The sequence below is a fragment of the Onychomys torridus genome, chromosome 1, assembly GCF_903995425.1.
Source record: "Onychomys torridus chromosome 1, mOncTor1.1, whole genome shotgun sequence".
Lineage (NCBI taxonomy): Eukaryota > Metazoa > Chordata > Mammalia > Rodentia > Cricetidae > Onychomys > Onychomys torridus.
This window is the reverse complement of record NC_050443.1, coordinates 152487430-152501565: the sequence shown is the minus strand read 5'-3', so window position 1 is coordinate 152501565 and position 14136 is coordinate 152487430. Positions and strand designations below refer to the sequence as shown.

Genomic DNA, 14136 nt, shown 5'->3' with positions numbered 1-14136 from the left:
AGCAGTTCTTTAACTTCTTATCAGCCCGTTCAGGAACCAACCCCAGAGACAGCATTCATAGTACATTCTGCTCCTGAGCACACCCACAGAACCTGGGGCCCCTCACCGTTCCCTCCAAGTCAAGACCCCTTGCAAATGGGTAAAGGACTGAGAATCTGCCTTTATAGGCTAAATGATGCATATCTTACTCAAGGAAACAAGAAAATAAAGTGCTTCTTAAGATTCCCAAGAAACAGCTAATGCATGCATTTCATCTGAGATGTACTCAACAGCGGGTTTGCATGAACTAAACACTCTGCTATGGGCAGACAGAACAGATAACTTCTTCCATCCAGTTAATTTTCCTGGTTGATCCTAAACACAGTCCCTGCCTTTGAATAAAGAGGCTCTACTATAGAGATTCTCAACCTGTGGGTGGCAACCTTTGGAGCAGGGGGTCAAGTGACCCTTACACAGGGGTCGCTTAAGACTATCAGAGGGCACAGATATTTGCATTACGATTCATAACAGTAGCAAAATTACAGGTATAAAGTAGCAACGAAAATAATTTTATGGTTGGGGTGCCAACAACTTGAGGAACTATATTAAAGGGTCGCAGCGTTAAGGTTGAGGACCATTGCTCTAACCGGATTAGCCTACTGCTGAGACATTAAGGTGTTTAAAATGAACACGGACATTCTAGAGCCCATCTAAAAAATGCCCAGCAAAGTCTACTTACAGGGTACATTTGTAAAGTTCAATTTAGCATCTACCAGGAAAACAAAACTTGCCCACTGAAAAGTGTCTGGAAACGAATACTACTTAAAAATTGAAACCGGAAGTCAAACATCCAAGTGTAAATTTGTCTGCTCTCACAGTCCGCGTTGACCTTGACAGGAGCTCAAATCAACCTTATTTCTGGAAACACTTAAAACTCAAGACTTCGTTTAATTTTCAGTGACTAGCTGCATGTCTGGGAAGCGGTGTGCTCACTGGAGCTTGCTACCAAACACTCATTTGGGGAAGACAGACCAGCCCCTCCCCCTCACACTAACCTAGAGAATTTTTTTTTTTCTTCCCAACCCTCTAAATCAGGTTCCGTTTCTTGAATTGCTGCTTCATTGTGAAATTTTCTTTTAAACTTCAATTATTCACAGCAGTTCAGGCTCTAGACTCCCAGCAGGTTGGGTTGTTTCGGGGAGTTCTGGAAAATTACGTTTTCATGGCACTGCACTTTTTATGCATTTCTCTTTTGGCTTTTAGCGAACACTCTAGTTATTCCAATGAGAGAATATGTCTCAGGCTAAATGGCATCAATGCAACATCTAGAAAGCTCTCTCATCCCCCACCCCCCACCCCCCACCCCCACCCCCCACCCCCACCCCCACCCCCAACCTCCGTCAGGATGAAGGTGTTTTACCAGTTCTCGCCCCTCCCTCCTTGACATCCAGCGCAGCGGACGTGAAACCCCACGCAAAACCAGTGAGGTGGGCTCTCAGAATTCTGACATCATCAGCAAGGTTGCATCCCAAATCTGAACCAGAAAAGCACGCATATCCGGGGCCAGGTCACCTCCGGGAGGCCAGGAACCACCGTCCCTGCTTTCCCTAGCAAGAAACTAACCCTAGGGCGGAGAGGGGCGCATGGGGGCGGGGACTGCAGGGCGACAGGAAGCCAGCAGTCGTCTCCACGCACCACGGGGGCCAACCGGGCACACGTGCGCGGCCACTCACCAGCAGTCGTGCGTGTCGGGAGCTCGCGTGGGACGGCGGCTGCCCCCGCACGGGCCGCGTGGCTCGGGCATCCGTGTGGCCGCTGCAGCCGGGGTGGCGGTAGCTGCTCCGCAAGGCACCGGCGCTTGGTGACGGTGGCACCAGGCTGGGAGGCGCCGGCGGGCTGGTCCGGGCCGTGCCTTCTCTGAGTTCTCTCTGCTACCTTCCGTGCTTGGGCTTGCTCTAGCTGGCCGGACAGCCCCAGCGCCCTTGCAAACCCACGCACCGGCCGGTGACCTCCGAATCTGTGTCGGCCTTCTCTGTGGCAGCAACACCAGGAAAGAAATTGTCACTGCAATGGTCCCAGCCTCCTCTGCCCCGGCCCCAGGGTACCGCCTCCGCCTCTGCCTCCGCCCCCTCCTCCGTAGCCACAACCTCCCACGTGCTGCAGAAAAACCTCGCGGGTGGCGGGTCCCTGCGGATGGGGTAGGGCCAGAGTGAAACGGTCGCCTGTGGCTTACCCCCCACCCCACCCCACCCCAGACACCCTGCTCGCTCGCTGCCCAAAGTTGGACCACCTGAACCGTCCAGTGAACCATCAGCTTCATCTAGAAAGCAGGAGAATGGCTGGGCGGCTCCAAAACTGCAGAGAACACTATCCATAATGCAGCCGGATTTGCCGGTAGGATGGCTCCGGATATAGGGTTACATGCAGCTTATGTACGAATCCCATTTTGAGATTTGTCTGTGACTAAGCACTCACGCCACGAAATACTCTCCCTCTCCACCTTCTTGAGATAGGAAAATACAAATGGATAGCTCATTATTACTATAGTTACCTCCATATGCAATGTCTTCAACATGGCCCTCCACCCATGCCAGACACACAGTACACACATCTGACGTATTTGCTACAGCCCAGTGTATAAAAGCTGCGTCTTATACTCTTTCCATGAATAGAGCATAGACAAGTAAAATTATTTATGATTTTTTGCTCAGCTACAAAGTAGAAGACACACTTTAAATCTGAGAGCGTTGGCGGGGGGGGGGGGGGGGGGGGGACTGAAGGAGTGGGGAGAAGCCACTGTGATTTGACATCTGTGCTGACTGGTTTTTGTGGCAACTTGACACAAGTGAGAGCCATTTGAGAAGAGAGACTCTGAATTGAGAAAATGCCTCCATAAGACAGAGCCGAAGGCAGGCAGGCAGGCCTATAGGGCATTTTCTTAATTGCTGATGGATGTGGGAAGGCCCAGCCCACTGTGAGTAGCGCCACCTCTGGGCAGATGGTCTTGGGTTCTATAGAAAGCCTCCTGGGCAAACCATGAGGAGCAAGCCAGGAAGCAGTATTCCTTCATGGCCTCTGCATCAGCTCTTGCCCCCGGATTCCTGCGTTATTTGAGTTCCTGCTATGACTTTCTTCAAGAATGGACTGGGCCTTGGCAGTGAAATAAACCCGTTCCTCCCTAGGTTGATTTTGGTCATGGTCATGGCCAAGCTGTTTCTTTGAGGGAGCAGATCCTACCAGCTGGCCAACATTTTAGGAACAGTGCTGCTACTGATGATGCTGGGGGTGTTCTCTTCAGCTTAGGTGGGAACCGCACCACTATCACCCCCACCCCCCCCCCCCCCCCCCCCCCCCCCCCCCCGCTCCAAGTGGGAGAAAAGACCACAGGTGGGGGGCACATTGGCTGTCTTGGTTGGCTTTTCCCCTGGAAACCGAACTTTCAACCCTGCTGGCTCTGCCACCTCCTGAGCTGTTTAGATCACCCTTGTCCCCTTCTAAAGACATGGCCACCCTACCGAGGTGTAAAATTACCTCGACTGTCAGAGCTGGTTTGCAGCCTTGCTTTACAGGAGACAATGGTATTGGGTTTTGTTGTTGTTGTTGTTGTTGTTGTGTTCCAAATATCAAAACCAGAAAGTTCCCCAAATGTTCACACTTTTAAATTCTATTTTTTATGTGCTGTGGGAGGGAACAAACTCAGAGCTTCAAGAGGGCTAAGGGTGAGTTCTAGCCTTGAGCGACATCTCTAGAACCCCAAAATTCAGATTTTTAATGTTTTTCAAAACAAGTTTGAAGATGCTCCACCTGCTATAGCTGAGTAGCAGGTTGCTCCTTTAGATTTTTCTGTTTTTCACCATGCCAGGGTCGTCATCACGCCTGTGGATATCCACACTTCAATGACATTTGAAGCTTTTGTAGACATTTGAATCTGATGTTTTGGATGGGATAATCTTGTCTACTAGACAAAATGCATTCTGGTGATTGTAGTAAAAAAATAGTCATATTCTATAGTTACACATATGTATTTATAATAGTGACTGATCATATGACTTTACTACCTAACATCCAAAGTCCCACCTCAAAGCAGAGTAGGGTGGTGCATGTATGCCTGTAGTTTCAACTAATTGGAGGCTGAGGAGGGAGAACTGATGAGACTTACGAGTTCCAGGACAGTGCAGCCAACACAGAAGAAAAACTGTCTCAGAACAAAAATAGCATTTGGAACCACAAGATGGCTCAGAGGGTAAACATGCTGCCATGATTGAAGACCTAAGTTTGATTCCCACCCCCCACAAGATAAAAGAAAGGACCAGCGCCTAGAAACTGTCCTCTTGTGTACACACACACACACACACACACACAATAAATGAGTAAATGTTGAATTAAAAAAACTTGATGAGTCAAAATGACTCAATATGTTTTGTCCTAACATCCTCATCTTTGGCAGGCAGTTAAGTAAGTCATTTCTGTCTGACTTAAATTCAGCTAATCAGAGTCTCCTAGCCAGCTTTGAATCTAGATTTTGTTATTAGGAAAAGTTCTATTATCTGTAAAGGGGCTTTTGTGTCTAGAGTGAGTTGCTCCAAGGTTGTAATGGTACTGTTCTACAGAGGCTGTGCGGGCTACAGCTGTCTGCAGATGTCTGAGCGGGCAGTTGGAGTTAGTAAAGCCAATTCTGATTTCACCTGGCCAGTTTCCATGCATGTTTGATATGCAGTTTGACGGCCTTCCTGCACCTTCCCAGTTAAGCTAGGTAGAAATAGTTCCAGTTTGCTACAACAATTTGAGGGTGACTTAAGCACTTTATAAAGAGGTACTTACTACAAGAGTCTAGAATTTGTATCTTAGATTTCAAATTTTAATCCTTGCTATAGTTTTCCTTTCATTTTTAAAGATACAATTTCAAGATTACCCAAAAATCTACAAATCTAGGGGGAAATTGAGGGGAAAGAAAGAGAGAGAGTAGTCTATAATCCTAGCTATTCAGGAAGCTGGGAGTGGATGATCTCTAGCTAAAGGCTAGGCTGGGCTACAGAGTAAATTCAAATCCAGTTGCAGCAACTTTGTGAGATCCTTTCTCTGAATAAATGATAAAAAGAGGACTGAGGCTGGGCGGTGGTGGTGCAAGCCTTTAATCCCAACACTCAGGAGGCATAGCAAGGCAGATCTCTATGAGTTCAAGGCCAGCCTGGTCTACAGAGCAAGATCCAGGACAGACACCAAAACAACACAGAGAAACCCTGTCTTTGAAAAAAAAAAAAAAAAAAAAAAGGACTGAGGATGTAGCTCAGTGTTAAAGCATTTGTTTAATATGCATTAGGTGCTAGATTCAGCCTCTAGTGCCACATACATTTTTAAAAAATAAAAATAAAAACCCCATATCAGCGGAGCTGCTTATTTATAGACAACCATTTTGTCTATTTGTCCATTTCTATATTGCTGACTAGGGTGCAATTAAAGGGGCCCCCTCATCTGGTGGTGTCATTTGGTGCAATTGATGGGAAATGAATTTTCCTATATGTTAATAAAAACTATAAAATGTGCATGCTCCTTTCCCTTGTAATTCCACTTCTAAGAAGGAATGTATCTATCCAGTGTGAGTCTGAAATGAGGAATGAGAGTTTTCCATCATTCTACTGATGTCCACCTGAATCACAGCATTTATGGTGATTTTTTTTTTTTTTTTTGGTTGGTTGGTTTTGTTTGTTTGTTTTGAGACAGGGTTTCTCTGTGTAGCTTTGGAGCCTATCCAGGAACTCACTCTGTAGACCAGGCTGACCTCAAACTCACAGAGATCTGCCTGCCTCTTTCTCCCCAGCACTGGGATTAAAGGCGAGTGCCACCACTGCCCAGTTCGTTTATGGTGATTTTTAAGGAGATTGACACTGTTGGGGATACAATTGCTATCCATGGAATATCAAGTGTGTAATAGTACAGAGAAACTTCAGAATTCATTAAAACCACCTCCTAGATATTAGTTAGGACAGTTATTGTTTCCTTTATACTGAATCTTATTTTCAGTTTTTCTCTAAAGCTCATGATGGCCGCCAGCTGATGGTAAAACTGTGCTTGTTACAGTACCTGGAATCACAAATATTTGGGAAAAGGACGAAAGAAATGAAGGGAAGGATAAAGGAGGGAAGAAGGAACGAAACATGAATTACATCACAAAGGCCATGAATTAAGAGATGTGACTCCCTTGTCATTAGCCTAGTTGCTGGCACTCACAGAAACAGGGCACTGCACTCCCAATTGCTTCCTTGAGCAACACTGCATTTCAGTATTTCCCAACTGATGACAAATGAGTCCCACTGGACATGCAATACAGCCAGATGCAGACTTTTCCTGTCCTGCAACATCAGAGATGATCTGTCCTGAGATGTGGAACAGCCTCAGCGTGTTGGTACTCAAAACCAAAAGGTCTCTTCTTGCCTCTGGTTATAACACAGAGATCTACACTCTAGTTAGGGAACCTGGATGTCAAGAACTTGGAGTGGTCTCTAATTTCCGTTTGTTGGGATCTTATCTCTTGGAACTGGCAGTAAATTATGCAGGGTTGAATTTGCATTAGTCGGGATGCTAAACTGTTTATGTATTACTCCAACAGTTTGAGGTATGGACATAGAGTGGTGGTCTCAGCTGGGCAGTGGTGGAACACTCATACCTTTAATCCCAGCACTTGGGAGGCAGAGCCAGGAGGATCTCTGTGAGTTCAAGGCCAGCCTGGTCTTACAGAGTGAGATCCAGGATAGGCTTCAAAGCTACCCAGAGAAATCCTGTCTCAAAAAACAAAAACAAACAAAAAACAACAACAACAACAACAAAAAAAGTGGTGGTCATCTTGGCTCAGCCCTACTTAGTGGCTCCAGACTGACTGAAGTCCTTGTACTTGGTTGTAGATTTAGAATTTCCTGGCTCTGGCTTGTGTTTAATGTCATATCTCAGGACAAAAGCAAGCATAAAACAACCAATTGACCCTACTTAAAGACTTAAGAATACTGTGTGCTCAGAAGTAATGAGAACCTTCTAGAAAATATTCATTCTTACAGTTCTGCTTTGGCAGTCATTTAGATTGGCCTAGGGAGTCCATGAAATCCTTTTAGTCAAAAAGCACAAAAGGATTTTCATGAATACACAAAGGCATTAATTGACAGTTTCTCTCTCATTCTCTCATGAGTTTATAGTAGGGAGTTCTAGATCTGTATGTGTGGTTTTGTCCCAACTTGAATGCAGATACAGATAGAAAAATCCAGCTGTCTCTGAAGCTGGGTGCGAAAGAGATAGTAAACAGGGTTGGGAGTATGGCTGGTTGGTAGTTTACTGACTTAGCTCATGGAAGTCCTTGGGTTTGTCTCCATACCGGTATTGCAAAGAAAAATAAAAAGCCAAAAAAATTCTGAGATCAAAAACTTTGTGAGCCACTGATCCATGCTAAAAAGAGTATTTTCCATTTTCAGTGAGAGCTATGATAGTTTAGCCTGAGCCTGTCAGCACAGGAAGAACCTTTGAGAACAGAAACCATGGGCACATTTGACATTTTCCACATGTGGGCTTTATTTGGGTGTCTTTTCCCCCTGCTTCTTTAAACTCAGACAATTTTATATCCATGACATTATGTGTCTTATGTACCAGATGAGACTTGAAAATATCTGGAGCCTTCTCTTCTGCTGTCCTGGACCTCATTCCCATGGGCTCAGGTTTTCCCATTGCAAAACAAGAACTATAGCTCAAGAGAGCTTGGAAATTAAATTTGAAGTTATTCAATATTTAAACACTCTGGCTGGGCAGTGGTGGTGCATGCCTTTAACCCCAGCACTTGGGAGGCTGAGGCAGGTGGATCTTTGTGAGTTCAAGGCCAGTCTGGTCTATAGAGTGAATTCCAGGATAGGCTCCAAAGCTACACAGAGAAACCCTGTCTTGAAAAAAACAAAAAGAGAATGCTTATTCTAGGAAACATTTCAATATACAGGCAGGCCCTTGGTGAAAAACGAAAATTCCGTCTTCTGCTAATATTTATTTGACTTCTTGGCTTTAGGTACATAAGATATATGTTAGTAGTCATGTTTGGGTTGTCTTTCTACTAAGATCTCTTCTGGCAGTCTGATTTACATATACAAGAATGTGTGTGGAAGAAGAAAAGGCTCATCAGAGGAGAGATGAGACATTTCTTCATCACCATCAAATGTCCTTTAGCTGCTACTCTTTCTGCTGAGGCTGCTCCAATGTAACTCAGATTCTTTAATCAGAGAGTTTATTGTTATATAACATTGCTAACAACACAAAACCATATAACAGAACATAATCAAATCAGTATGTTTCAGCTATTTAATAGATTTGAACAACTTTTAAAAGAAAATAAGTTAGACATAAAAGGTGGCATTGCATTCCTTAAATTTACAGTTTGTTATCAGAAAAAGAATGTTTTCATTTTGAGATGGGGGACACATTTATAATTACTGGAGTGAAAAATGTAATCACAAAATACAAAATGTACACAGGTCAAATGGCTCAGTGGATAAAAGGCTTCCTGTGTGAGCATGAAGATCTGAATCTGAATGCCCAGCACCCATGTGAAAAACCAAGCATGGCTGTGGTCACCTGGAACCTCAGAACTGGGAGGTGGGGGGTGCCTCTGCACAAGCATGCTAATCTGATCTACTTCAGAGAGTGGTGTAATCTAAGAGAGTGGAGACCTAAGAGAGCTGAACATTCAGAATTAGCATAAATAAGGATGGCTAAAGGTTAACAGATAGAGTAAATATTATACTTACTTGTGCCTGGCTCTTTTATTTTACATTTAGTGTGTGTGTGTGTAGTGTAGTGTAGTGTATCTGTGTGCAACTGCGATGCATATGTGTATACATGTGTGCATGTGCTTCTGGAGGACAATGTTGATGTCTGGTATCACCTACTATTGATCTCCACCTTATTATTTTAGACAGAAATGTTTTCATTTTTATTTATTTATTTTTCTTTTATCAGCTTAATACAGTGCAAATTATTATCCTAATAGTGAAATATTTCACTGAGGCTTGCCCAGTGATTGAGTAAAACCAAAACTTATTATAAGCCACAGTCATCCTAGGGTCCCCCCCTGCTATGTAGCCTCCCTGGTTCTTTGGGTTGCAGTCTGATTGTTCTTTGCTTTATATCTAGTATCCGCTTATGAATGAGTACATACCATGTTTGTCCTTCTGGGTTTGGGTTATCTCACTCAGGATGATATTTTTCTAGTTCCATCCATTTGCCTGCAAACATGATGTCATTGTTTTCCTCTGCTGAGTAGTACTCCATTGTGTATATATATCACACTTTCTTAATTCATTCTTCAGTTGACGGGCATCTAGGTTGTATCCAGGTTCTGGCTATTACAAATAATGCTGCTATGAACATAGTTGTATCTGCATGTATCTTAGTGGTATGATTGAGCATTCCTTGGGCATATGCCCAAGAGTGGTATAGCTGGGTCTTGAGGTAGATCGATTCCCAATTTTCTGAGAAACTGCCATACTGATTTCCACAGTGGTTGTACAGATTTGCACTCCCACCAACAGTGGAGTATTCCCTTTGCTCCACATCCTCTCTAACATAGACTGTCATTAGTGTTTTTGATCATAGCCATTCTGACAGGTGTAAGATGGTATCTCAGAGTCGTTTCAATTTGCATTTCTCTGATTAAAGATGTTGAGCATTTCTTTAAATGTCTTTCAGCCATTTGATATTCTTTTTTTTTTTTTTTTTTTGAGAATTCTGTTTAGCTCTTTAGCCCATTTTTAATTGGATTTTGATGTCTAGTTTCTTGAGTTCTTAATATACTTTGGAGATCAGTCCTCTGTAGTTAGAGTTTTCCTGCCTGGCCCATAGTCAGGACAAATCTCTCTTACCCACCAGTCCCACAGTCTCTCAGACCCAACCAAGAAAGCACACAGAAACTTACATTGTTTAGAAACTGTATAGCTGTGGCAGGCTTCTTGTTATCTGCTTCTTCTATCTTAAATTAACCCATTTCTGTTAGTCTATACTTTGCCACATGGCTTGTGGCTTACCAGTGTCTTTACATGTTGCTTTTCATGGCGGCGGCTGGCGGTGTCTCTCCCCAGCCTTCTACTTCCCAGAATTCTCTTCTCTCTTGTCCCGCCTATACTTCCTGCCTGGCCACTGGCCAATCAGAACTTTATTTACACAGAGCGATATCCACAGCAGTCCTCTGTCAAATGTGGGGTTGGGGAAGGTCTTTTCCCATTCTGTAGGCTGTCTTTTTGTCTTATTGACTGTGTCTTTTGCCCTACAAAAGCTTCTCAGTTTCAAGAGGTCCCATTTAATAATTGTTGTTCTCAGTGTCTGTGCTACTGGTGAGACAGAATCTTTCAGTAAACCCAGAGCTCATCAATTGGCTAGAATAGCTGGCCAACCAGCTCTGAGGAGCTGTCTCCACCTTCTAGCACAAGGATTACAGAGGTGTGTAACCATGCCTGACTTTTATGTGAGTGCCAGGGACCCAAACTCAGATTCTCATTCCTGGGCAGCCTGCCCTTACCTACTGAGTCATCTGTCTCCCCATCCCTGGTTCTCTCCTCTCCTCTCCTCCCTTCCCTCCCCTCCCCTCCTCTCTTCTCTCTCTCTCTCTCTCTCTTTCTTTCGACAGGGCTCAAGCATCTCAGGCTAGCACTTGCTATGTAGCAGAGGATGGCCTTAAACTCTGGACCCTTCTACTTGTTCTTCATTTGTGCTAGCTTTAGGGCCCTGTGCCATCACGCCCAGTTTTATGTGTTGCTAGTGATCAAACCAAGAGTGTTGTACAAGCTAGAGAAGCACTCTATCAAACGAACTATATCCCCAGGCCCTGCCGCTTTTCTCAGATCACCCTAGCCTGACCTTGTCCTTGAATGGCCAGATAGATACACCAGGCATTTACAAGGTTCAATCCTTGCTGCTTCAATCTACCCCATCCTGTTCCTTCAGGACCTCACCCATTATCTGGGTTCTGCCTGCTAACCCTGGGCGGATACTCTCCCAAGTCTATACCATGCAGTTAATTTCTCAAGACTGCTGATATTTCTCCCATGTTCATCCCAGACACATCATTATTTCCCTTTGTTATTTTGATTTTATTCTTTCCATGTCCAACATTGACAACACTACTGCTTTTGCAGTCAAGGTTCAGGTTCTCCTTGGCATCATCCTCTCACAGAGTGCTGGATGCTTTATAGTTGTAATTTCAGTTAACCGTCGTAACAGTTTTGTTTACTCATCAAGAAACTGAAAGTTGGAGGTCAGCCATTTAGTCAATACACCTGTGTCAGTTCTCTGTTTTTCTGCAACACAGAGAGTGGAAGATTTTTTAGGACTGGTATGACCAGAGCTGGGGCCTAACTTAGCGCTAATTTTAGGGACTAGACGTCCTCTTGTGTCTCAGGGGTCCATTCTAAAAGTCCAGTCCCAGGTCTCTAGTAGCTTTATAAAGGCCATTAAGCAAAAGTGTGGGAACCAACCCTGAAAAATCCTGCCATTTCCCTAAAGGACCTAAGATGCTGTTCAGTGTTGGCAGAGGCAAAGTCCCAGATAGTCTGCCTGTAACTGGGAATCAACTGTTTTGGAGGAGGGTTTGGTTCTTTTTCTTTGATACTGTATATCTCCTTGAAGCCAGAAAGTTTAAGGACTTTATGGTATTTTTGTTAGAAATCTCCAGGATAGCACCCAAGATATAAGCAGTCATCTACAAACTGAAAAACAGCCTCAGACATTAAGTAGAGTTCTTTGAAGTCCCTTCCTGCACTCTTGAAAATAAATGAGGACTATTTCTGAATCCCCCAGGGCAACAGAGTCTGTGTTTTGTTGTTTAGTAATGGTATCGGGATGCTCCCTTCCAAAGGGAAATAGGAATTGAGAGTCAGAGTGAGGTGGCATTGAGAAAAAAGGTATCTCTAAGGCTCAGGACTGAAAACCACTGGTACCTCCTGGAATTTAACTTAAGAGGAATGAGGCATTAGTAGGAGGAAGGGGGCGGGTCTTTGGGATCAGGGAAAGGATAAGAGAAGATCCAGAGATGAATATGACCAGAGTGTATTATAGACATGTGTAGTTGTCAAAGAACAAATTAACTTAACAAACAGTGACAATGTTATCTTTCTTGTTTGTGTGAAAATTTAATAAATACAATTCACTGAATGTGCTGATTAAGTAGTAAACTGTAACAAACCATACAAAATGACTTTTGACCTTTAATTATATCATTAAGCTTGTCTGGACAGTATTTTTGTGTGTGGACAAGTGTGTGTAAGTGTGTATGTGTGCATGTGTGTATCTCTGTGTCAATGCAAAAGTACAGCTCTCACCTCAGAGGAGATATGAGAGTTTATCCTGGAGACATAGATGAGTGATCATGGCCTGGAAACACATATCCAGATCACCCAAAATTTCAGGTTCCAGTGTGGTAACAGCTTGATGAAGGCTTTATAGTAGAACAAAGAATGTCACACATTAAGGCATTTTTCTAATACACTGGTGGAAACGGCACATGGGTGGTTAAGGCAATGTGGAGAAATCTCCGTCATGGGCCTCAGCTGCTATGTGACAGCTGTCTTTGCCTTTTGACAAGTGAAAATTAGTGGTCTGCTATTACATCCCAAAAAACTTCACCTGTTAGTCTCAAGGGCGCTAGGTCAGACAGAGGAGGGCAAGGCATGGCTACCCAGAGGGCTGAAGATAACCCAAAAAAATGGTAATTAAATTCTAGGCTTGTAACTCCCCATGATCATCAGTCTTATAGAAGCTTCAATGTAAGGTGGGGATCTTTCCAAGAACTTTCATTCCTCCCCCCCCCCCACCGTGTGTGTGTGTGTGTGTGTGTGTGTGTGTGTGTGTGTGTGTGTTTTATGTATGTGTGCACATATGGGTTATATATGTGTGTGTGGTGTATGTGTGTATATGTGTGTATGTATGTGTGTGTGGCATGTATCTGTGTTTATACATGTGTATGTGCTATATGTGTTATGTATATGTGTGTATATATGAGTATGTGTATGTGTATTGTGTGTGTGCATATAGATTGAGGTCAGAAGGGTGTCAGCCCTCACCTTCCGATGGCCTGTTGTTCTCTGATGCATAACCTAGGCTAGCTGGCCTGGGAGCTTCCAGGAATTCTCTTGTCTCTACTTCCAATCCTTCTGTAGGTGTGTTGGGATCACCGGTAACTTTAACACAGGCTCTGGGGAGCTAAACTTGGGTACTTTTGCTCACATGGAAAGCAGTTTTTCCCTGGAGTCATCTCTCCACGCCTTGGCCACGCCTTTTGATGATCATTGTCATCTGGACGCTGCAGGACTATTCTGTTTCTGTAGAAACTCCCCTACTTTTTTCTCAAGGAGTTGGACAGTGCTAGGGAACATTAACGACATGTTAGTCTTTAAGCAACTGGCCTGGCCTTCAACAGTTAGGACACAGAAATCATGCTTTGTATTTTAGTTTAGCCAAATATTCTCTAGCTGCTATAGTCACTATGAACCTAAGAAATCCCATTAACTCAAAACTATGTCTTAGAAAGGGATTATAGACTATCAGTATTAAAATAAAAACATAAATTGACTAACCATCTCATGACATTTCCTTATTAAGTGGCTCACTTTCCTCACTATTTGAGGAGAGAGAAGAAGCTTTAGGGTTAGTTGCATGTGAAGTTTTGTTTGGTTTTTGTTTTTAAGACAGGATCTCATTTGGAGCTGGAGAGATGGCTTAGTAGTAAAGAACACTGGCTGTTTTTGCAGAGGACCCAAATTTAATTTCCAGCACACACAGTGGTTCACAGCCCATCTATAACTCAAGTCCAGGTGATTTGATGCCCTCATTTGGCCTCCTTGGGCACCATGCATGCAGGTGATACATAGACATTCATGTTGGCAAAACGCTTACACACATTTAAAAAAAAAAAAAAAAAAAGACAGTTCCCCTAATCCTAGGCTGGCTTTGTACTCACTTTGCAGCTTAGAGTGGATGATCTTGAACTTTTAATTTTCCTTTCTCCACTTCTAAAATGCTAGGATTTTAAGCATGAACCTACATTTAGTGTAGCATGAATTTTAAAAGTTCTTATTAATAAAATCAAACCTGAGGCCAGTTATTGGGGTGAATGCTGGAAAATCAGAGAAGCAGAACAAACCA

General features: G+C 43.6%; 1 protein-coding gene across 3 annotated transcripts in view; it reads right to left on the bottom strand.

Moving 5' to 3' along the window:
- Positions 1 to 2548, bottom strand: part of Stambpl1 (STAM binding protein like 1) — a 61771-nt gene extending 59223 nt beyond the window's left edge. For 2 of the 3 annotated variants that reach the window (XM_036166873.1, XM_036166886.1), the window contains exon 1: positions 1400 to 2080. The gene's annotated coding sequence lies outside the window, so the exon portion shown is untranslated. Of the gene's footprint in view, positions 1 to 1399; positions 2081 to 2530 lie in introns of those variants that run through there. The other variant, XM_036166879.1, reaches the window with a different exon arrangement.
- Positions 2549 to 14136: the final 11588 nt, after the last annotated feature.